This window comes from Eulemur rufifrons, chromosome 18 (genome assembly GCF_041146395.1).
Source record: "Eulemur rufifrons isolate Redbay chromosome 18, OSU_ERuf_1, whole genome shotgun sequence".
Taxonomy (NCBI): domain Eukaryota; kingdom Metazoa; phylum Chordata; class Mammalia; order Primates; family Lemuridae; genus Eulemur; species Eulemur rufifrons.
In genome coordinates this window covers 244,166-266,917 of record NC_091000.1, presented here as the reverse complement: position 1 = coordinate 266,917, position 22,752 = coordinate 244,166, and the positions used below count along the sequence as shown (strand labels likewise).

The 22,752-nt window shown below is 39.9% G+C and overlaps 2 long non-coding RNA genes across 7 annotated transcripts in view; both read right to left on the bottom strand.

Annotated features, from left to right (window-relative positions):
• The window catches only part of LOC138398913 (uncharacterized), a 40,917-nt gene extending 35,522 nt beyond the window's left edge, over positions 1–5,395 (bottom strand). For all 6 annotated transcript variants that reach the window (XR_011236056.1, XR_011236057.1, XR_011236054.1 and 3 more), the window contains exon 1: positions 5,335–5,395. This is a non-coding gene — a long non-coding RNA (uncharacterized lncRNA). The remainder of the gene's footprint in view (positions 1–5,334) is intronic.
• Positions 5,396–5,397: 2 nt separating this feature from the next.
• LOC138398918 (uncharacterized) lies at positions 5,398–22,275 on the bottom strand. Its single transcript, XR_011236067.1, has 3 exons — positions 22,215–22,275; positions 17,611–17,738; positions 5,398–5,504 (listed from the first exon to the last, which is right to left on the bottom strand). It is a non-coding gene; the product is annotated as an uncharacterized lncRNA (long non-coding RNA).
• Between the last annotated feature and the right edge of the window lie 477 nt (positions 22,276–22,752).

Sequence of the window (22,752 nt, the reverse complement as noted above, 5' to 3'; positions counted from 1 at the left end):
AACAATCTGGCTCCAGAGTCCATTCCTTTTAATTTTCTACATCTCTGTTCAAAAAGAATAATAGATTTGTGAAGACCACTTAAAATCTTTTAAAATCCTGAAGGAAAAATGAAAACAGGTAAAAAAAAAAAAAAAAAAAACACATAAAGTTAAATCTCAATACCAATTAAAGAAATAAAAATGAAGAAAATAAGAAATATTTTCTGCTCAAATGGGCAGACTTAAAAAATATAATTCTAAAGATTTCATGAGTTCAGTGACTAGTTAGTCCTAGGATTACAGACCAGAACTTCATAATTAAAGTTTAAAAGACTAAATAACGTGCCGTTATCCTTACCCCTAGAATCCCAATCCCAGGAATCAAGTTTCAGAAAATACTCACGGATGTGCCCAGACTGAACCTGGGAGTGGACACTGGGCTGCGATTACCCTCCCATGTTTCTGATAGACAACACTGACAGAATTTTATTTTAGAAAATGTGGCATCAGAGATATGTTTCAATTTTTTTAGCCCATCATGTAGCTGTCATATGTGATGGGTTAAAAGTACATTTTAAAAATTTTCTTTTTCCCTGTACAGTAAGATTTCAAGACAGTCCCTTCTGCCCCCTTCCCTTCCTCTCTCACCATGTACTCAAGAAAGTCCCTGCTGAAAAGAACAGTAACCCCGTGGGCAAGACATGACGCCTTCCGCACCGGCCCTGAGCAGCACAGCACAGTCCACAGTCTCAACAGCGGTTAAGGGCACAGACCTCAGAGCCAAAAGCTCTAGGTTACAACCTCAATTCTCCTATCTCCTAGCTGAATGAACCTTGATAAAGTCACTTAACCTCTCTAAATTTTCTCAAGTATATAAATGAATACAATTTATTAAACAGGTAAGTTAAGATAATACAGAAAAGTACTTTACACAGAGCCTGGCATTTATTTAGTAGCTCAACTAATGTTAAGATATTACTATCTGTATTAGGGAAAAAAAAAAAAAGCCACCTGTCCATTCCTTAAAAAAAAAAAAAGATTGTCTTACCTGTTCGTGTTGTTATAACAGAATACTTGAGGCTGGGTTAATTTATAAATAAAAGAAGTTTATTTGGCCCATAATTCCGGTCGCTATAAAGACCAAAAGCATGGCACCAGCATCAGCTCGGCTGCCGGTAAAGGCCTCAGCTGCACTAGCACATGGAGAAACAGAAAGGCAAGCAGGCATGTGTGAAGGGGGACCACACAGGAGAGGACCCTCACTTTACAGCACCCACTCTCGGGGAACTGATCCATTCCTTCCCACCAGGGAGAGAACATGCTCCTTGGAGAGGGCATTAGTCTCCTCAGGAGGGATCCACCTCCCTGACCAAACACCTGCCACCAGGCCTCACCTCCCAACACTGCCTCACTGATTTTTTTGGCAGGGATGAATCACATCCAAACCACAGCAGAGAAGTCACATTAAATACACAGTATGTACAGTCCACCCTCAGGATCCAGGGGTTCTGCATCCAGGGATTCAACCAAGCATGAATAGAAAACCTATCAGGGAAAAAAATTCCACAAAGTTCCAAAAAGGAAACCTTGAATTTGTCACATGAATAAAGTGATATACAGGCATCATAATGGGTATCAGAAGTAATGATTTAAAGTATATGGGAGGATGTGTGTAAGTTACATGTAATTACAATGCCATTTTATATAAGGAACTTGAGCACCTGTGGTCCTGGAACCAATTTCTCACAGATAACGAGGGACGTCTACCAAATTAAACTTTCTAAAATATAAAAAGTTCTGCAATTTAAAAACACATGTGGGCCCTAGATTTTGAACAAGTGATTGTGGTCCTGCACCTTTATAAACTCTTCTTATGAAAAAATAATTAATAATGACTTATTGTATTTATTTTTTTAAGTTAGCCAGATTCCAAGTTGCCCATAATTGTTTATTTTACAGTTCTAGAGGTGCCAAGGGTTCAGCAGGAGTCCCTGCCAAAGGGCGAATCACTGTAGATGAACACATGCTCCTTTTTTCTAGAACCCTAACTTCCATTAATAAGAATACATTCATAGGAAGACTGTTCACATAACGTCAGTCTCGTCGAGTTAACAACAAACTCCATTTGCAATGGCGTGGACTACATATTTGTTTACCACCTTAGTCCTTGTATTTGGTACTGAAAAAAAAAAAATCAGTGAGTAGATTGTATTTTTTTTTTTTTTTTTGAGACAGAGTCTCACTCTGTTGCCCAGGCTAGAGTGAGTGCCGTGGCGTCAGCCTAGCTCACAGCAACCTCAAACTCCTGAGCTCAAGGGATCCTCCTGTTTCAGCCTCCCGAGTAGCTGGGACTACAGGCATGCACCACCATGCCCGGCTAATTTTTTCTATATATATTTTTAGCTGTCCATATAATTTCTTTCTATTTTTAGTAGAGATGGGGTCTCGCTCTTGCTCAGGCTGGTCTCGAACTCCTGAGCTCAAACGATCCGCCCACCTCGGCCTCCCAGAGTGCTAGGATTACAGGCGTGAGCCACCGCGCCCGGCCATAGATTGTATTATCTGCTACCTGGCATAACTGTATTACAGGCTTACTTGCCTAACTCACAATTCAAGATTTAGCGAGTTACTTGAGCTCTTAATATAAAGGTATGGAATGAGTGATGAGAAGGATGTATCAGGACATTTTCACATACATGTAAGAGAAAAATCCAAAGCAAATTGGATTAAACAAGGTGTTTACTGACTCCTATAACTGAAAGTGTAAAGGCATAGCACCTTCACGGAAGGCTTGAGCTAGCAGCTCAACTGAGGTGACCAGGGCATGGTTTTTCTCCACTCTGTTCCTTCAGTGTTGACCTCTTATTCAATTAGATTTCCTTTGATGGTTAGAAGATAACTGCCAGGAGTTCAATGACTACGTTTTCAGGTTGAAATTCAGAAAAAAAAAAAAAAAAAAAAAAGTGCCTTCATCCCAGCATTCCTAGCAAATGTCCTAAGATTCATTCTGACTGATCAGGCTTAAGTCACATGCCTGCCGTGCTTGGTTTAGGTAAGACACACGATCCATTCCTATAAAACCATCAAAACTTATATGAAACAAAGCACATTAAAGTTGACCTTAGTGATTTAAATTTCTCATATTACTAAACAACGATATTACTGCATTTAAACTGATGGGTAAAGCACATCATATAACTTTCCCTATCTTCTTAAAAAGTTACTCTCCCAGATTTTCATCACAACCTATCAAGAAAAAGAATTAAAATTTTCCCTTAACGTAAATCACTTTTTGAAGGATTCAAAATGTACTACTAGATTACCTGGTAAAATCAAAACTACAAGTTTATGATTGTTCTTTTTTTTTTTTTTTTTTTTTTGAGACAGAGTCTCACTCTGTTGCCCAGGCTAGAGTGAGTGCCGTGGCGTCAGCCTAGCTCATAGCAACCTCAAACTCCTGAGCTCAAGCGATCCTCCTGTCTCAGCCTCCCGAGTAGCTGGGATTACAGGCATGAGCCACCAAGCCCGGCTAATTTTTTCTATATATATTTTTAGCTGTCCATATAATTTCTTTCTATTTTTAGTAGAGATGGGGTCTCGCTCTTGCTCAGGCTGGTCTCGAACTCCTGAGCTCAAACGATCCGCCCACCTCGGCCTCCCAGAGTGCTAGGATTACAGGCGTGAGCCACCACGCCCAGCCTATGATTGTTCTTAACATAACTGAAAGCAACACCATAGATTTTCAAGAAGAAAAAGAGCTCCTTACCCCATACTTTTTTGAGATTACAATAACAACTTAAAAGATAGAAGAGTACAGGAATATCTTGACTTTGGCAAAAAAGAAAGAAAGGGGAAAAAAAAAGTGGTTTGTTTCATACAGCCTTAAAATATAAGCAACTAGATAATCCATCCTATGGCTCAAGACCCCTCTTACCATACTCACCACCACACCTCTTCTCTTGCCCTGCCCAAAACACAGGGTCCTAGTAACACAGTGGGGGATGCACACGTTAGGGAATTTTACTGTGAATGCGCACTCCAAAGCCAAATACAAATCATTCCTGAACTATGTTTCCTAATGTTCACGTCCCTCGTTCTTACAATTAGCACAGAAAACACAAAGTTTATTCTCAGATTTTATAATGCAGAAGAAAGCAAAATTACATTTACTAGACTGAAAGCCAATCCTCAAACATGTATGAGTATTCTGGTTCTGATGGTAAAGTTCCACAAAAACAAAAAGCAAAATCCAAGCAATATGTTTTAGAGTAGAACTAACCACCTGAACATATATTACACACTAGTCATCTTAAATAAAAAGTCAAACTTCACTAATAATCCTAGAGGGAAGTAGTGTGGTTAAAGAAAAGGACGTGAGTTAGAAGAAAATCTCTATTCAATTCCGTGGACTGATTTTTCAAGTACTCCACCATTCAAATAATTCAGTTCAACAAATATGGACTTAGGAATTCACTAAGAATAGCGCATTAATGTCAGACACGATAGGGATATAAACATAGCCTTTGACTTCAAACATTCCTGAACAGCATAAAACATAATCAAGTAGAAATGCCTGAGACACTAAAAGATAGGGCTTTGGGTAATCAGAAAAGGAAGAAATCAAACAAATGTGGATGATTTCTATAGCAAATAACAGAAAATCTCAAGGCAAAACTATTTAAACAATAAAGCAATTCAGGTAGGGTGGCTCTAGGCACAGTAAACGGGGCTCCAGTTCTACTTTTCTGCGATCCTGTTGGTGCTGCCCTCCGTCATGGAGGCATCACCTTCGAGCTACTAGAAAAATGGCTACAGCACTCCCAGATGTCACATCCAGATAAAACCAGCCTCGGAGAGAAGAGGGACCATCTTTTTTCTTCCTTTTCTGAAATGCAAGAAAACCTTCCCCAGAAGCGTCTTGCAGAGTTCTCTTTTATCTCCCATCAGCCAAAACTGTCTCTCATATCCATTACTAGAACAATCACTTCCAGAGGGAATGAGATCCACTACAACTAAGATTACCATGGATACCGGTAACCATCACGACCATCGCTTCAGTGTTGGCTGAGTATTTCAAGAATATTTCTGGCCTCTGAATGAAGAAGAAATAAAAAAGAAAAATACATAAGCAAAGGAAGCAATGTGCCTAACTGGAAAAAGAAAGCCAAATTCTGAAATCATACATTAAATACACTGATAGGGATAAAGAATTCTCTTAAACTGCACTGTTGTCTTTCCCAGTGATACAAAAATTAACTTACTGTTCATCAGTAAATGCTAAGAATGCAGAAGTCATCCTATTTTTATGGAAAGGATTGAGGTTATTTAATTATCAGTGGGGACAATCAGACTTACCACTCCTCATCAGTGGAGCCACCCATTCAGCTACGTCTGGGCTTAGAACATTCCACATATGCATCCAGATGACGCTGCAGACTCACTGCCAGTAGTTCTTTCTTGAAGGTTTCTTCTCATCTGGGGAAGAGGTTTCACTCAAAAATCCACACACTCCAAACTGGCCCTATCTGCAAATGAAAGCATGCAATTAGGAGGCAAAAAGCTACAGGGAGCAATTCCCCCTTCCCCATCTATAATTAACAGATCCATATCAAACATCAGACTAAGCACCATGTTTAAACTAAGCAACCTACACTTCAACACTTGTAATGTGCTTATTATATGTGGTTACCACCCTTTTCCCATCATATAAATGTTGTTGCTTCCACAGTATACCAGGTACAACCCTACCAAACATTGCCAGTAAGCAGAATTCAGCAGACAGATATTTTTGTTGGACCCACACAAGGTTGGTCTCCACAGTGTGTTAAAGGATAGCTACCTACATTTGTAAATCAGAAGACTTCACGTGAAAAATCAACACTTCTAGCTCTCTTGAAAAATCAGAAAATCTGGCAATACTGCACCCATGTTCCCACATGGTAATAATCTGCTGGAGCCGATTAACAGTGAACCCTCTAGGTGGGGCATGGACTTCGCCGTTCTCCAAAGACAAGGCCACTCTTTCATGTTACAACCTGGCTCACGGTTACCTGCCTGGACTCCACAGGCAGCTGAGCTTCCACTCTGCTACGTATTTCTAGTAGCTCCCAGGGAACATTTTATTATTGCCAAAGCCAGGCATGTTTTTCTGCCTTGAGGATATAATATAGCATAAGGAAATAACAACATGGGCTTAGTCAGAGCACCCAAGACCTGAGTTCTAATTCTGTAAATGACTAGCTATGGGACCTCAGGCCTGTGTTTAACCTAAAATATATTTCTTCATTTACAAGCACCCAAATAAACCTATAAGCATTTAACACAGTAGGCAAACAGGCCTAAAATCTAAACTGTCTAAGTTAAATTGATAATGTTAAATCCACTGCTTCCTCATTTTTCCTCATCTCAATAAATCATACCATGGTCCACACAGTTCTGCTCAAGCCACAAACATGAAAGTCCTTACCATATACTCTCCTTGTCCCCCAAAGTCATCAGCAAGGTAATTGATTCGCCCTCCAAAATATATAATTTGAACAGATGGTTAGAATTCCAGCCATGAAAACAGCAATTCCTCCCTCAGAATCAAATACTTTGCTGAGATTGCCTATAAATTCAACTACTTAAATAATAGTAGCTTGAAATGTCAAGGTTCCATATTAGGAGGAATATTAATATTTCATTAAAGGGAAAATGAAGACAAATATTGGGGATGCTGCACATCACTCCTTGCAAGGTATTGATATCACAATTCATAAGCTTATGCAATTCTTCAACTCGAAGCTGACAAGGAACTCAGAGGCTATGCTAAATCTTATAATGAAATTGGGAAAACCAAAAGACTACTGTTAGCAGAACTAAAGTGATTTTAGGAACGTTGCAGGATACATGATCAATACTTAAAAACGAACTCTATTTCTACAAAACAATTGTTCAAAGAACAATCAGAAACTGACACTGTAAAAAAAAAGTTCATTTATAATATGAAAAATATGAATTATGAATCAATTATCAAATGATGTGCAAAGACAAATAGCGAGAGATACTATGTTCATAGATCAGTGCAGTCAATGGTGTTAACATGTCAATTCTCCCCAATTTAAGCAATAGAGTCAGCACAATTCTAGTTAAAATCCCAGCAGACTTTTTTGTAGAAATTGACACGTTGATTCTAAAATCACATAGAAATGCCAAAAAGATAGAATAGTGAAAATAACTTTGAAAAAGGATACCATTAGAAACCTTATACTATGTGAATTCAAGGTTTATTATAAAGCTATGAAAAGAAAGTACTGATACAACATGGATAAACCTTGAACACAGTAAGTGAAAGAAGACAGTTACAAAAGGCCACATATTACCTACTCTGCTGACAGAAATGTAAAATTGTACAGCTACTCTGGAAAACAGTCTAGCAGCTCCTCAAAATGTTAAACGTAGAATTACCATATGATCCAGCAATTCCACTCCTAGGTATATATCCAAGATAAATTAAAACATATCCACACAAAAAAACCTGTACGTGAATTTTCATAGCAGCGTTGCTCATCATAGTTGTTTGGGTTCACTCACTCACTATCTATTCATTAGTGAATAGATAAGTCAAATGTTGTATATCCTACAATGGAATAATATTTAGCCATAAAAGAGAATGATGTACCAATATACACTGTCCAGATCAAACTTGAAACATTATGCTAAATGAAGAAAGCCAGTTGGCCACACAGCATATAATTCCATTTACATTACATGTCCAAAGAGGCAAATCTAGAAAGACAAAATATGTTAGTGGTTGCCAGGGGCTGAGGAGAGGTAAGAACGGGGAATGACTGCTAATTTCTTTTTTTTGTTTGTTTTTTTTGGGGGGGGTGATGAAAATATTGTAAAATTAGATAGTGGCAAGGGCTGTATAACACTGACTTATGTACTTTAAAAAGGTGTTTATGTTATATGAATAATCTCAATAAGGCTGTTACAATAAAAAAAAATAATTTCTCCCCTCACTCCTGCAAAACAGAAAAATGAGTTATTTCCTTAGGATGTACTCTCAGAAGTACTAAGTTCCGCTCTGTGACATGTGCCAAAGTGCTTCTGAAACAGGTTCCACAGACTTGTACTCCCTCCAGCACTGCATTTAGCACCTGTGTCACTGTGCGCATGTCTGAATCAGCACCATCTCTTAAATCTGATAAAAAGTTTTTATTATTGGTTGAACACTTTCCCCTCCTATTTTCATCATATATTTCTTTCCAAAGGGTCAGTTCTTAGCCTTTAAAATTTACCATCTTTATGCATACAGCACAAATGCTTCAATTTCTCAGGAAATGTAGAAATAGTTACTTTCTTGCCATTTTGGTCAGCAATAATTAACTTATCCCAATGGGTTCCTTTTCAGCTTTTAACAATAAAACCTGCCTTGAAGTCAAATATTTTGAACAGTTATAAGAACCACTCTGCTTCTCAGACAGGGAAATTAAGAAGGTCACTACAGTACGAGTCCACCTGGGTTACGTCTATTTCCAGTTTCCTGACTGCAATTCACTTTCAAGTGAAATGTCCAAGTGGCTCCCAAGATATTTTAAAACCATAAAGTGTAGCAGAAAGGAAATGAAACATTTATTATCATTTTCTACAAGCCAAGTGCTTTACGTGTATTACTTCATTTAATCTTAATAAGCCTATTACCCTCACTTAAATGAAAAGGAAAATAAAAATCACCCAGGGTAAGAACTTGCCATGCAGCAAATATGTGCCAGAGTTAGGGATCAAACTGAGGTGTGTCTACCTCCAAAGTCCATATTCTTTCCGCCACTTTACAGTGCTTCCCAAGCTTACTGACTCTGAAAAATCAGAAAGGACTTCAAATGTGAGTTCTGCCACTTACTGTGTGACTAGTTTCTAAGCTTCTTTAGAACAGTTTACAAAAACAAAATAAATGTAAAAAGAGGAGGCTAAAAACTCACTGTGGAATGAAACTTTTTAAAAATTAACATTTTTTTAAAACAGCAAAATGTATGGAATAATTCTAAACACTTTTATCGAATTTATCTCAAGATTCACTTTACCTTCCAACAAACAGAGACACCTGCATGTCCATTCACAAACATAGAATGTGGATGAAAAACATTTTTTAGTGACTACACTACCAGTTTCTAAACAAGAAATACATCATTTCTCAGTAAAAAAGTCCACATTGACTACACTGCTTTTTATTCTTCTTTACCTTGTGAGAAGTGCTTTCCGCAACACACGCACCGTCCAGGATGTGGCATTGCGGGGTAAGAGAAATGGCCACTGAACAGAAAAAGACTACAAGAGCTTGCGAGCAAGCAGTAATACAGCACAGAAAAGGACATAGCTAAAAACAAGGCAAAACAGCAACAGCCTACCCTACCCTAGGTAACAGGTACGTTTCCTGTGGCAAAGGAAAAAACATTTAAATTATCAAACCCTTAAAGGATCTTTGATTGGCTTTAAAAATTGCTACTTTAAGGCCCAGCACAGTGGCTGGTGCCTGCAATCCTAGCACGCTGGGAGGCCGGAGGAGGAGGATGCCTTCAGCTCAGGAGTTCAAGACCAGCTTGAGCAAGAGTGAGACCCCACCTCTACCACAAACAGAAAAAATTAGCTGGGCATGGCGGCGCATCCCTGTCATCCCAGCTACTCGGGAGGCTGAGGCAGGAGGATCACTTGAGCCGAGGAGTAGGAGGTTGCAGTGAGATATGACGACTCCACCGGCACTCTAGCCCCAGCAACTGAGTAAGACCTGTCTCAAAAAAAAATTGCTACCTTAAGGCCCAGACAATTACTTGACAAGATTGGGACTGGTAATTTCCAAGGATGCAATACACCAATACATCTCAGCAATTCTTCCACAAGAATTTTCACAGTCATAAAACAAAAGTCAAATCAAACATTAACATAAGAATTCTTACATGCTAAATTTTCTTTTTCTAAGAACTCCCTCACTCTGACACATAAAAAGGGTAGAATATTTAATAAAACTGCCATACTACACATAGATGAAGGCTGTCAAAAAAACCACATTTTTCTTCTAGAAGTATTTTAATATTAAGACATCAGTAGGACTTGGGCAGTCTAAAAAATATGAACGTATTTACAGGCCCATATTTCACCATAGGGCTATTTAAAATAATTCTACTTTACATAGATAGAGTCAGGAACAGTTTTTGTTAGCTAGTATAAAACAATCAGGCTATTGTACAATGGTGAGAGAGCTCTTGAGAAAAAAATTACTGCTTAAGTAATTCTTGTCTCCAGTTGACTCTGCCACATTCTGCTCTCCATAAACACCATTGTTTTTAATCACAACTTTACTGACAGCTTTGCCCTTGTCAATCAAAATTTTCACTTTCCAAGAAGACCCTTTCAAACTGAAGTAATAAAAAGCAATGCTTATATGATCATAATATTTCCTAAGGTAAAATGTTACAGAATAGTATGTATAATAAGATCTTACTTTTGTGAAAAAGCATATATTCACTGATTTATCTGGAAGGACATTCATCAAAATATTACCAGTGGTAGGAGTAAATGTTTCTTTTTAGCTTATATGTACTTTCTGATGCTCTACATTAAACATTTTTTTTCATATGTACATAAGAGAGAGAACAATTCGAGTTAAAAGATAGCAAACATACGTGTCATATTTTATAATAATTCAATATCACCAGTTCAAATCCACTTACTCTGAATTAACATAAAGCAAATGTTGCTCCAGAAATACCAATAAATTCCCCTGAGCCAACAAAGTTCAATTTTTAAACAATAAACTTCCTCAGGCCGGGCGCGGTGGCTCACGCCTGTAATCCTAGCACTCTGGGAGGCCGAGGCGGGTGGATCGCTCGAGGTCAGGAGTTTGAGACCAGCCTGAGCAAGAGCGAGACCCCGTCTCTACTAAAAATAGAAAGAAATTATATGGACAACTAAAATATATATATACAAAAAAAAATTAGCCGGGCATGGTGGCGCATGCCTGTAGTCCCAGCTACTCGGGAGGCTGAGACAGTAGGATCGCTTGAGCTCAGGAGTTTGAGGTTGCTGTGAGCTAGGCTGACGCCACGGCACTCACTCTAGCCCGGGCAACAGAGCGAGACTGTCTCAAAAAAAAAAAAAAAACTTCCTCAGATAAGAAAATGATGCCTGTAATTTCATGTCTCTTTACTGGAGAGCTGGGGGGAGGGTAGGAAATGGGCTGGAATGTCCAGGTAACCATAGGAAAGATAATAGGAAAAACCTCGAGAAACAAGACAAAATCATTTCATTGATTTAGTGACATTTATTTGTAGAAGAAATCACGGAGTAGCAGAAGTAAATTATCAGAAAACATAAGCAAGCACTCCAAGAGTAATAATGGGCAAAAGAAGAAAAAAGGAAGAAAAAAAAAAACCAAAGAACTGAACTCAGACATATTTATGTAAATCATTCTGGGGGAAAAAAGGGTAGATAATGCTATATCACTAACTGAATCAGATCTGCTTTCTTGATGAGAAAAGGTACACCTTCCAAAAGGCTTATTTACCGCTCAGTAGCAAAACCAAGAACACTCTCAGAGGCATCTGAAGGTGCCTGCTTTGGAATAAGCTAAACTATTAGATATACAGTTAAATAATTAACATACAAACATAGGACGGGTGCGGTGGCTCGCGCCTGTAATCCTAGCACTCTGGGAGGCCGAGGTGGGCGGATTGTTTGAGCTCAGGAGTTCGAGACAAGCCTGAGCAAGAGCGAGACCCCATCTCTACTAAAAATAGAAAGAAATTATATGGACAGCTAAAAATATATATAGAAAAAATTAGCCAGGCATGGGGGTGCATGCCTGTAGTCCCAGCTACTCGGGAGGCTGAGACAGGAGGATCGCTTGAGCTCAGGAGTTTGAGGTTGCTGTGAGCTAGGCTGATGCCACGGCACTCACTCTAGCCTGGGCAACAGAGTGAGATTCTGTCTCAAAAAAAAAAACAAAAAAAAAACATACAAACATATAAATAGCAAATTTTATGCATTAATTGAATCTCAAAGTAATCATCAGATGTGAAGAGAACATAATTTTGAAAAAGAAAGAAGGTAAAGCACTGAGGTAATTTCAGTAACTCCTACGAAGAAATTACCTTTAAACCAAAACAGGTAACTCTACTAGGTTAAAACATAAGAAATTGCCAATATTCAAGCAAAAACCAGCAATTTCACATGGGCCCACCCAGTGGTCTCCTGATAAATATTGAACCATAACCTCTTTTGAAAAAAAGAGCCCTGATTGGTAGCTTTTGCCCATTCCCGTGTTGGAACTGTCCCACCATGGCCAGTTTCAAGCTGCCAGACGATGGCACCGAGCGCGGAGTCGGAGCGAGAGGCGCAGGCACCTCCCCAACTCCAGCACACCATGGCTCCACGGAACATGCTGAGGATCAGAGCAGACCCCAAACTGTCTCACCCTTTTCTAAAACCAGGCTTTTGTCTGATTGATCCAGTTTCTGTCTTCCCTAGGTTAGAAGAAATATGCTGTTGACAGTTTAAAATACTAGTACACTAAAATCATTCATAACAAAGAACAGATGAGACTAGTACCTGGTTTCATCCATTCAACACTTTACTGCACACCTGTTTGGTGCCAGATAGCGTTCTGGGCATTGTGGACAGCAGGGAACAAGACAAAAGAGGTCCCTGCTCTCATAAGAAATATATATAAAAATGCATAATTTCAAGGATTGAGAAATGCCATGAAAAAATTAAAACAGTAATTGGGAAGCTATTTTAAACTGAGTGGTGAGTTAGGTGATATTTAAGCTGAGACCTTAAAGTTAAGGGGCTAGGCTCAAGATCTGGGAAAGACCATTCAGACAAAGGAAACGACTAGCGTAAAAGTCCTAAGGGAAGACCAAGTATGGCATGTTTGAGAAACTGAACAGACTAACTTGGATAGAGTGTAATGAGCAAAGGCGAGATTGTCTGAGAGGTTGTCAGAGGCAGGAAGATCTCCTGAGCCCAAGAATTCAAGACCAGCCTGGGCAACACAGCAAGACCCCATCTCTAAAAAAAAAAAAAAAAATCTGCTCAGCTGGGCATGGTGGCACATGCCTGTAGTCCCAGCTACTCAAGAAGCAATGGCAGGAGACTGCCAATGTAAAAACCTCCAATAGAAGTCTCGTAGTTTTAGGGAGGGATTTTCATTGTACAAGAATGTATTGGTATGCCTGTCCTCTTGGGACTGTACCGCCTATTTAGTCCGCCCTTAAAAAAGGAGAGGAATATAAGTACATTTATTGTTTTGCACGGTAAACTAGCAGCTAGCTACAGCAATCCCACGGTTATGATTACACCACTACACCCCAGCCTGGGCAACAGAGCAAAACCATGTCTCTCTCTCAAGAAAAAAAAAAAAACATGACTATAGCAAATAAACTTAGTGGTAGGACTACACACCAGCTCAGAAATAAGGATCTTATTAACCCAAGATGGTTACTTCATATGTGAAATGCTAACATATGAATTCAAGTACGTCAATGTGGAATTCTAATGAAGATGACCTAATTACTCTATAAAATAGATTCACTATGTTGTTCAGGCTAGGACTATTTCAAAACCATAGGCAAACATTTCTAGTGGATCATCCAACATCATTTTATTTGGTATGTAAATACACTTTTTAAGAATTATAAAGGTCATGTTTATTTTAATGTGAAAGAAAAATATAATACCAAATCTGATTTTTCTTCAAATTAGTGCTTAGGAGTTAAAGTAAAATATCAGCGTATCAGTCTAAATTACATGTTCATATTATAAAAACTGCAAAGAAATATACACACACATACACACCCACACTCCCTATAGCCGTGAAAACCAAGTCCACATTATGGCCACATAAAAGTCCCACAAGTCAACAAAGACAAATTTTTGCATATTACACAAAAAAAGGAAACTGTGTAGACTGGTTTAAGGAGAATTTATACTTGCACATAAAATTATTTATTCATTCAGGAACTACTAAGCTACTCATTTCAACAATTTATTTAAAAGATTTTTTTTTTTTTTAATCAACCAACAGGAAAGGAGACCTACAGCTCAGGGGGAAAAGGTTAAAAGAAAAAAATCTTGTCTCAGCAGAATGAAATACTAAAAATCTGCATATCATTAACTCCCCTTGCACTCTCATTTCCCAACTAAATATCAGTTAAACTGCATTTTTAGACTATGCATTTAAGTCTGTACAAGCATTTTTCTTTTTTTTTTTCATTTAAGAGCACAAATAAGTATATGCATTTAATACTACTCAATAAACTTGTGATTATTGTAGCTAGCTGCTAGTTTACCATGCAAAACAATAAATGTACTTATATTCCTCTCCTTTTTTAAGGGGGGACTAAAATAGGCGGCACAGTCCCAAGAGGACAGGCATACCAATACATTTTTGTACACTGAAAATCCCTCCCTAAAACTATGAGACTTCTATTGGAGGTTTCTACAAAAAAAATAAAAACTGCTAAGAATACCATTAGGCTTTCTCAGTAATTTCTCCTTTTCTTTAACAAAAACAGTTGAGCAAAACACAGAAGAACAATGAAGTTTTGGCTCCTGATCTCACCTGAGCCCACATCCCTGATAAAAAGAAGGGTATAATATAGTCCAACTTGAAGTGTCTAGTCCATGAAAATCACCAACACTCAGAACTCAAAAAATGTAACTGGAAAGAAATATGGGACAAGCCCAGAATAAATTTTTTACATGTTGTCACCCTATTTCCAAACCAGATTTTCCTCTTCTATTATTTCATTTGCTTTAGTTCTCTTCATTCCTTTCCCACCTCCTCTGTTCCTTACCATTTCACTGTGTATTTTCATTTCCCATACACAAAAATTAACTTGAAACTTACTTTACATTCTTGTATCTAAATTTGTTTCTACTTAATTCTTACAGGACTATATGGTTTTAGGTGAAGTTCAAATACTTTTGTTATAGAAACATGCATATAGGCTGTAACCAGAATCAGGAGTAACAAGACAAGCAGCCATTCATTCAGGAACTGTGAGTGCCCATCATGAGCCAGCCAAGGTCCTGGGGATTCTGCAGTGAATAAAACAATGCTCTATCCCTGAGGGCACGAAAGCAAGACTGGGCTTGGCAGGTTCAAGAAACCTGGAGGATGCCTGGGGGCCAGAGTAGAGGAAGCCAAGGAGAAACCTGATTGTGTAGGACACAAAACCAGAGAGGCAGGAGGCACAGATCAATGGAGGCTCTTATTCGCACAGTAAATATTCTGGCTTTTACTCTCAAGGATATAGAAAGCCACTGAACAGTTTGAACACAGGAGTGAAATAACCAGACTTTCATGTTAAAAGGATCACCCTGGTTTCTGGGTTGAGAATAGAAAGGTGCAGAAGCAGTGGGGAGACTAGTGACTATGAAAATAACACAAGCAAGAGATTATGGTTGCTTACAGGGTGGCAGCAAATTGTGGTTCCATTTATAGTTAAGGCAGCATTTAAAGTATATAAAGAATGTACTTTCATGATAATTATTTGAATTAGACGTGGGAGTATGAGAAGGAAAGGAATCAAGACATCTATGTGGTTTGGGGCCAGAGAAACTGAAAAGAGGGAGTGGACATTTAAAAGATGAAGAATGGAACGGAAACAATTATTGGAGGGGGTGGGAGAGAAGAAAGAGGTCGAGTTGTTCAGTTGTGACATGTTAAATTTGGGATCTAGATGTCTAGTTAAATTAGACATCTAGCTGAAAATGTTGAGTACGCACATGAACATACAAGTCTGGAGATTAGGAAAGAAATTCAGACTAAAGATAAAATTTTTAGTTAGAAATATATAATTCTAGCTAGATGAGATGAGATCACAAGGGACTATATATAAATACAGAAGAGGTCTAAATGTATATCCCTGGAACACTGCCTCATTTTTTAGAAGTTGGAGTGATGAAAAGGAACAGGCAAAAGAAACTGAAAATAAACAGTAATATCCCAGAAGCAAAGAGAAGAAGGTTTCAAAGAAGAGAACATTATCAACCACATCAAATGCTGTGACTGCTGCTATATTCACTGACATTGGAATTCACCAAAGAGGTCACTAGTAACCTCAAAATAGAGCTGCCATGGTAGAATGGAAGAGAAAAAAAAACCTCACTGTAGTGGATCCAAGAGAGAGAGGGAGTCCTGAAGACCACAAATATCAACTTTTCTGGAGAGTAGTAACTAAAGAAAGATGTGGTGTTGAACAAGGTTTTTTAAAGATGGGAGATTTCAGTATCTACATGCTGCATATATATCTATATGCTGACAGGAATGATCCGGTAAAAACAGGACACTGACGCATCTCGTTGGCATGTACGAGGGGATGGACATGGAAGCAACGCAGTGTCCTTGACGGGAGGAAGGGAGAGAACCCAGGGCAGCCTTGGAGACGGGGGGGGGGGGGGGGGGGGGGGGGGGGGGGGGAAAGAACAGCAGGAAATGCAAAGAGCAGGGGCAGAGACCTGAGGGACATGGAAACGCTTTCTGATCGCTTTCATATCAGATGAAAATGGAGAAAAGGTTAGAGGTTTGAGGAGAGAGGTGTAAAATAGTCATTTAGGGGAATGCTAAAGTGATTCAACCAGGGAAATGTACTGGGATTACACCACTGTCAGCAACACAAAGGGCCTTCCTGAGGTCAGCGGTCAGGCACTGAACGGGAGACCCGGGTCAGCATGGCTGTGTTTTCCTCAGAGCACGGTCAACTGCCCAGGTGCAGGCTGAACCGGATGGAGAACTGCATGTAAACGGTGTGGGGTGGAGGGCTGGCCTGGGGAGTGCAATGGAGGAGCGCCCTACATGGAACTGAGGGCGCATGAAAGGGAGACATTATAATAGTGGACCATGGATTCAAGGCAGGGAAAATACTCAAGTAAGGATGTGCAGGAAGGGGGACAGTACAGAGGTGGCAGAAGCAATGGACTGCAGGTCCCAAACAGACAGAAGTGCTGTCAAGGGGGGTTACAGTTGTCCCACGGGGGTTTGCTTCATGGAACCCCACCATACCAAAATCCCCAGATGCTCAAGTATCGTATATAAAATGGGTAGGTATTTGCATATAACCTATACATATCCACATACTTTAAAGCATCTCTAGATTACTTATATGTAAATGCCATCTAAGTAGCTGTTATACTGTAGTTTTTAAATTTGTATTTTTTTTTTTTTAGAGACAGGGTTTAGTATTTTTGATCCACAGTTGGTTGAATCCTCACATGTGGAACCCACAGACACAGAGGGTCTACTGTATCTGACAGAAGTTGGAAATAGAGGATGTGGAGGCCCCAGTGGAATTATGCCAAATGAAATATCCTTAGTAAAGTATGGGCAGTTCTGGTTAAAATGTTATAGAACTACCTTAAACACTAAAGCAAAATGTCACCCTGGGCAAAGTGGGCCTGCAGATGAGGAAAGCTGGGAAGCGAAATTAAAGATAGAGAATTATATCACAGGAATTGTAGCTGGGGGTCCCAGACATAGAATTCTCAAGAAAACTATTTCCAGCAGTCCTAGGGCATCAGCTTTGAACAACCTGTCCAACCCAGAAGGCAAAAATGCCAGATCACAATCAGATGAGCTAAAATAAACCATACCTTTCCCCTCGATCCCTTTTCCGCACTGAGCTGGACCCTGAGCAGGCAAGGACGTCATATTGAAGAGAATCTGGCAAAGTAACAAGAGAAATCAAGTAGGAATCTTCCTCCAAAGCAGGCTTCTAGGTCTTAAACAGTGGGAACCAAAGAAGAGTTCAGAATTGTGTGAGAGTCTCAACACTGATTATACTGAACTGCACCTTCTAATGACTAAAATAAGATTATGAATGACAAGTAACCACAAGAGTTTTTATTACCTGAAAATTACTGGAAAAGCTATCTGATCTTACTAAGAGCTCATGCAGAGGTAGAGACTGAATCTATAGAGGGTCTGAAAGCACAGTGAAAACTGTTTTCTGCTTAACCTTACCAAGTCCCATCCCCTGAACATACTAGTTCCACAGATACCCATAAATTCCCACTACATGTAAGGTATAAAATATACACAATGCTAGATGTAGTAAAAATTCATTTTTGCTTTACTAAGCAAAAAGTGAAAGCAAATCATTAAGTCAAATAAAACAAAAGTCATTTTATGTTTGAGTACAAGTACAAAATTTGATCACGGAAGATGTCATAAGAAATCTTAGCATGAGTTTCTAAGTGGGCAAGCAACAAAATAGAAATATCAGGGCTCACCATTTAGTCATTTTCAAAGTCACCTCTATTTAATGCAGACTTATCTAATGCATTCTAGGAAAAGGAGTACGTGTTACTATAATTTTGACTGAAATACATTTACAGGTATTTTATAGTGTCAAGACAAAGACAATAAAGACAATTTATTACCAAGTCTTTTTGGCATTTCAATTCAGAAACCCCATCTGGATGCAGTCACAGAGCAGTCTCAACTAAATTCTAGTCCATTCATAATTTACAGTATTACAGAAAGATTCAAGCATACTTAAGCTTTGAACTGAGGCAGCAAGTCAATATTTAATATGCTAAATTCCAAGTTTTTCCAGGAAGTATGAAAAAAAATCAGAAAAAATGCTATCACCTAACTAGCAAGCAAGCATTAAGGATAAGTACATGTTTTACTCAGTTCCTCTCAAGAATACACAGGGAACCTACAATGCCCCATTCTGACACAGACCTAAAACATTACTAACATTTAACATTCAATAAAAATGTTAAAATATTTGTTTCATAAAAACTCAGATAAAAAAACATTAAAACAGGCCAGGTGGGGTGGCTAGTAACTGTAATCCCAGCAGTTTGGGATGCAGAGGCTAGGAGTTCCAGACCAGCCTCAGCAACATAGCAACACCTTGTCTCTATAAAAAATTTGAAAATTAGCCGGGCATGGCAGTGCAAGCTTGTAGTCCCAGCTACTTGGGAGGCTGAGGTAGGAGCATTGCTTGAGCCCAGGTGTCTGAGGTTGCAGTGAGTGATAGTCATGCCACTGCACTCCAGCATGGGTGACAGAGAGATACCTTGTGTCTAAAATTTAAAACACACACACACACACACACACACACACACACAAAAACACTACAATAAATCAAAACCAATAAGCATGTTTCATTGTGAGTAAAAAATCTTACAAAACCTTTAAAAAAAATCCCAGATTCATCCTAAAACAGATGAGAAACCCAAACATTTTCATGTTTTTTAAAAAGACAACAGGGAATGAAAAACATAATAGCAACCTATACTAGACAATAAACGTGAGAAATCTGTTATATAGCATTTAAATAAAAATTTTAAAATTCAAAAATGTTTTCTACAAATGCTAATTGATAAACTCTCACAATCTACACAGGCAAACATGGGCACAGCTGCAAATGCCTTGTTAGCATCATTCTTAATCACTTGATTAATTACATCTGAGAGAAAAGAAATTCCTTCTAGATCATTCTGAAGGGTCTTAACAAAAAATGAACCACCCTCCCCAGCAGACACATCTACCTCGATGAAGAAAACACCAACATTTCAAATATTCCAACAATTACAAAATACGATAATCCTGGAATTTACTCAGCCTCAAAACATTATGAACTACTCCAACACAGGAATATACTTTAAAAATATTTACAGTGTTTTCTAAAGTACAAAAAATATTCATTATGAATCCTGATTTCTTGGAAAAAATTATTTTAACATGTCTCAATGCTGTTGATTGTCAAGAAATCTGATGATGTGCTTATCCAAAAAAATGCCAGGCACTTTTTATTTAACATATCACAGCCTGCTTACATTGTTCTTTATCATCACTATTAGATTTCTTGTCGACACCAGACTGATAGTGGTAAATTGTCAAGAAATACACATTTCTTCCTCCAAGAAATACACGTTTAAAGAAAAACTATCACAACTCTCTACCACTAAAATTTGAGGGATTCCTTCCCTTATTATTCCTAGGAACAACAATCATAAAAAGCTAATAGCCAGTAAGTCTAAAATCTAACACTTCTATTTGAATGTATACATTATTTTCAACAATGTATAAACTATTATAAGCATTGACAAGTCAAAAGGGTCCACCAAAATTCAAAAGCTAACTGCAAAAAAATTAGTAATCTACATTATTTTGTAAAGATCAAGATTGGCTTTGGAGTACATTAACTCAGACTTCTGAAGAGGCCAAATATTGTTTTTAAACATTTATAAATAAGATAAAAATAGGCAATGCAACCTTACAATAAATGCAATACTAAAAATTTCATCTTCTTTTTAATAAGCACTTTTATCAGTTGTAAAACTACAGGTAAAGTCCATATATGGAACCACAAATTATTACTAATAAACCTTCCAATTTCAGCACTATCAAGTTAATACTGTATTTGTTTGTAAATAGTAAAGAAAAGGACAAAATAAAATTCCTGAAATGGTGCTTTACTTAAAAACGTTTCTTATGGAAAAGGAATCCAATGTTTACCATCAGTGATTTTTAAAAATAGAAAATATTGCTGTTGCAAAGATTATTTACAGAACATAGAACCAGAAGTCCATGACCTTTCAATAAATACACTGCACTAAAATCTTCTTGTAAGAGAGAGATAATAAAAACACCAGTCTGTTAAATCTCTTCCTCCCTTCTTTTTAAAATGTAGATAGATTTTACTAAACTGACAATATGAAAGTGGAACCCAATAATCTTAGCCTTCTTAAGTTACTTATTAACTTTTAAATACACTGTTATGAATTTACAGTTCCTGCAGTTCACCTGCCACCTTTCCCAACCTAAAGCAGGCACTAGGGGTTTAAGACAGTCTCCACTTGCAACATCGATTATAAGAAAGAACTTTATGCTCGTTTTTAAAAAGGATTATTGTGAGTTTTGTTCGTCCCCAGAAACACCACTCAACACAGATCTCAGCACATAGTAGATGTTTAATGAATATCTGTTGAGTAAATGGTAATGTTTAATTGTATTAGTGCAACATTAGTTTTTTTTCCTGCTTCAATTTACAGTTCTCCCTTGTTGAAAAGAAACTCAAGACCATAGCAGTCCCTCAAAAGCACATAAACAACTTTATTCACAATGAAAAATAAAGCTGGGTCTCAAAATACAATCCCAGCGCCTCTTTGTTCTCCATTATTTTTAAAGAAAATGAGAAATAAAGCCTGTTTTTAAGAAATAGATAATGTATACCAACTTTTCTCAAAATAAAAAATCCACATTTCAAACTTATTTTCTGTTAGTAGTATTGAGAGTAACAACTGATTGTTCCAAAATATGCATATATTGGGTAAAAATCAAAAACAAGCATATAAACAAAACTACATGTTTTTTGCCAACGTTTTTTCCTTAATCTTAGTCAAAAGGGTATGTGCCTAAATTTTACTAGATGTGAGACCAGCTTTGTCTGATGTTTCCAGATTCATTCGTTCAACAAATGTTTTAATGAGCATCTACTGTATTCCAAGCCCGTTAACGTTTGCGTTTGCAAACTGCACACCACCACCGAATTCCTCTACGAAGCCTTATCATTTAAAATAATGGCAAGGTAATAAGGAATCTCAACACCGTTTCTTGTACACATTAAGTCAGTGGATTGGGGCGCTTTTTCAGCCGTTAAAGCGGCATCAGCGAGCCGCTACCGACCACACCCGGGACCCAAAATCCCAACCGGGAGCCACAGCCGGTGAAACCACCTGTGAGAGTCGCCCGCGCTCCTCCTCCGAGGAGGCGGCCGGGACTTCCGCTCCGAGCCCAGCGAGCTCCGCTGCGGGACCGCGGGCGACAGTCGGGGCTCCGGAGCCGGGTCCCCGCCCCGCCAACCCTCACCTGGAGACCCCGGGCCGTCCCGGCCCACCCCTCGCGCCACCCTCGCGACCTCCAGACCCGCCAGTGGGGGAGGGGTCTGCGTTTCCGCTTTACCGCGGCGGGCGGTGGGCGCCTCGGTCGCCCGCCTGCCTGAATTCCGAGCTGAGCTCGGGTCCCTTCCTCAGAGGGAAGGGACGAAGCCCAAAGGGCGGGTCCTCGGGGAAGAGACCTCGCCCGAACCTGGAAACGGGGCCGCAGGCTCAGCCCGCAGCGCGCGGCTGACAGGACCGGGCCGCGCTCACCGCGGAGCCCTCGGGGACCGGGGTTCGGGGCTTCAGGCCGCCACGCAAGGGCCCGAGAGGGCGAGGCGCGGGGCCGGCGCTGCACTCACCGTCACCTCTGTCTCGGCCGCCTGCTCCAGCAGCACCGCTCTCGGCCGGCTCCGCGGCTCCTGCCGCTCCGAAGCCCGCCCAGACTCGTGCGCAGGCGCAGCCAGAGGCCTTGCGCACTCCGAGAGCGGCAGGGGGCGGGGCTTCATCGCGCAACTGCCGCGGCCCCCCGAGCCAGGGCCCGCCCCCAGCCCCGTCCCATCCAGGCCCCGCCTCAGGGCCCCGCCCCAGCCAGGCCCCGCCTCGGGATGGGCCGGCCGGTGGGCGGCGCCACCCCCACCTTGAAGCCCCGCAGGTTGGGCGGCCGCGGCTGTGGGGAACCGACCACCCACAGCAGGGGGTGGAGCCTGCGCGGGAGCGCGCGGGAGCCTCTTCCCAGCCCGGCCCGCAGGCGGCTGCGGCTCGCGCCCGCCCGGCCGTGGAGGGGCGGCGTCTGCGCGCGGTGTGGGCTGCGGCCACGCCCTGAGGAGGAAGCGGGGTGCCGAACTGGCGGGGGGCGAGGTGTCTGTCGGTCGCAGTTGCGACCTCGAGGTCCTGAAA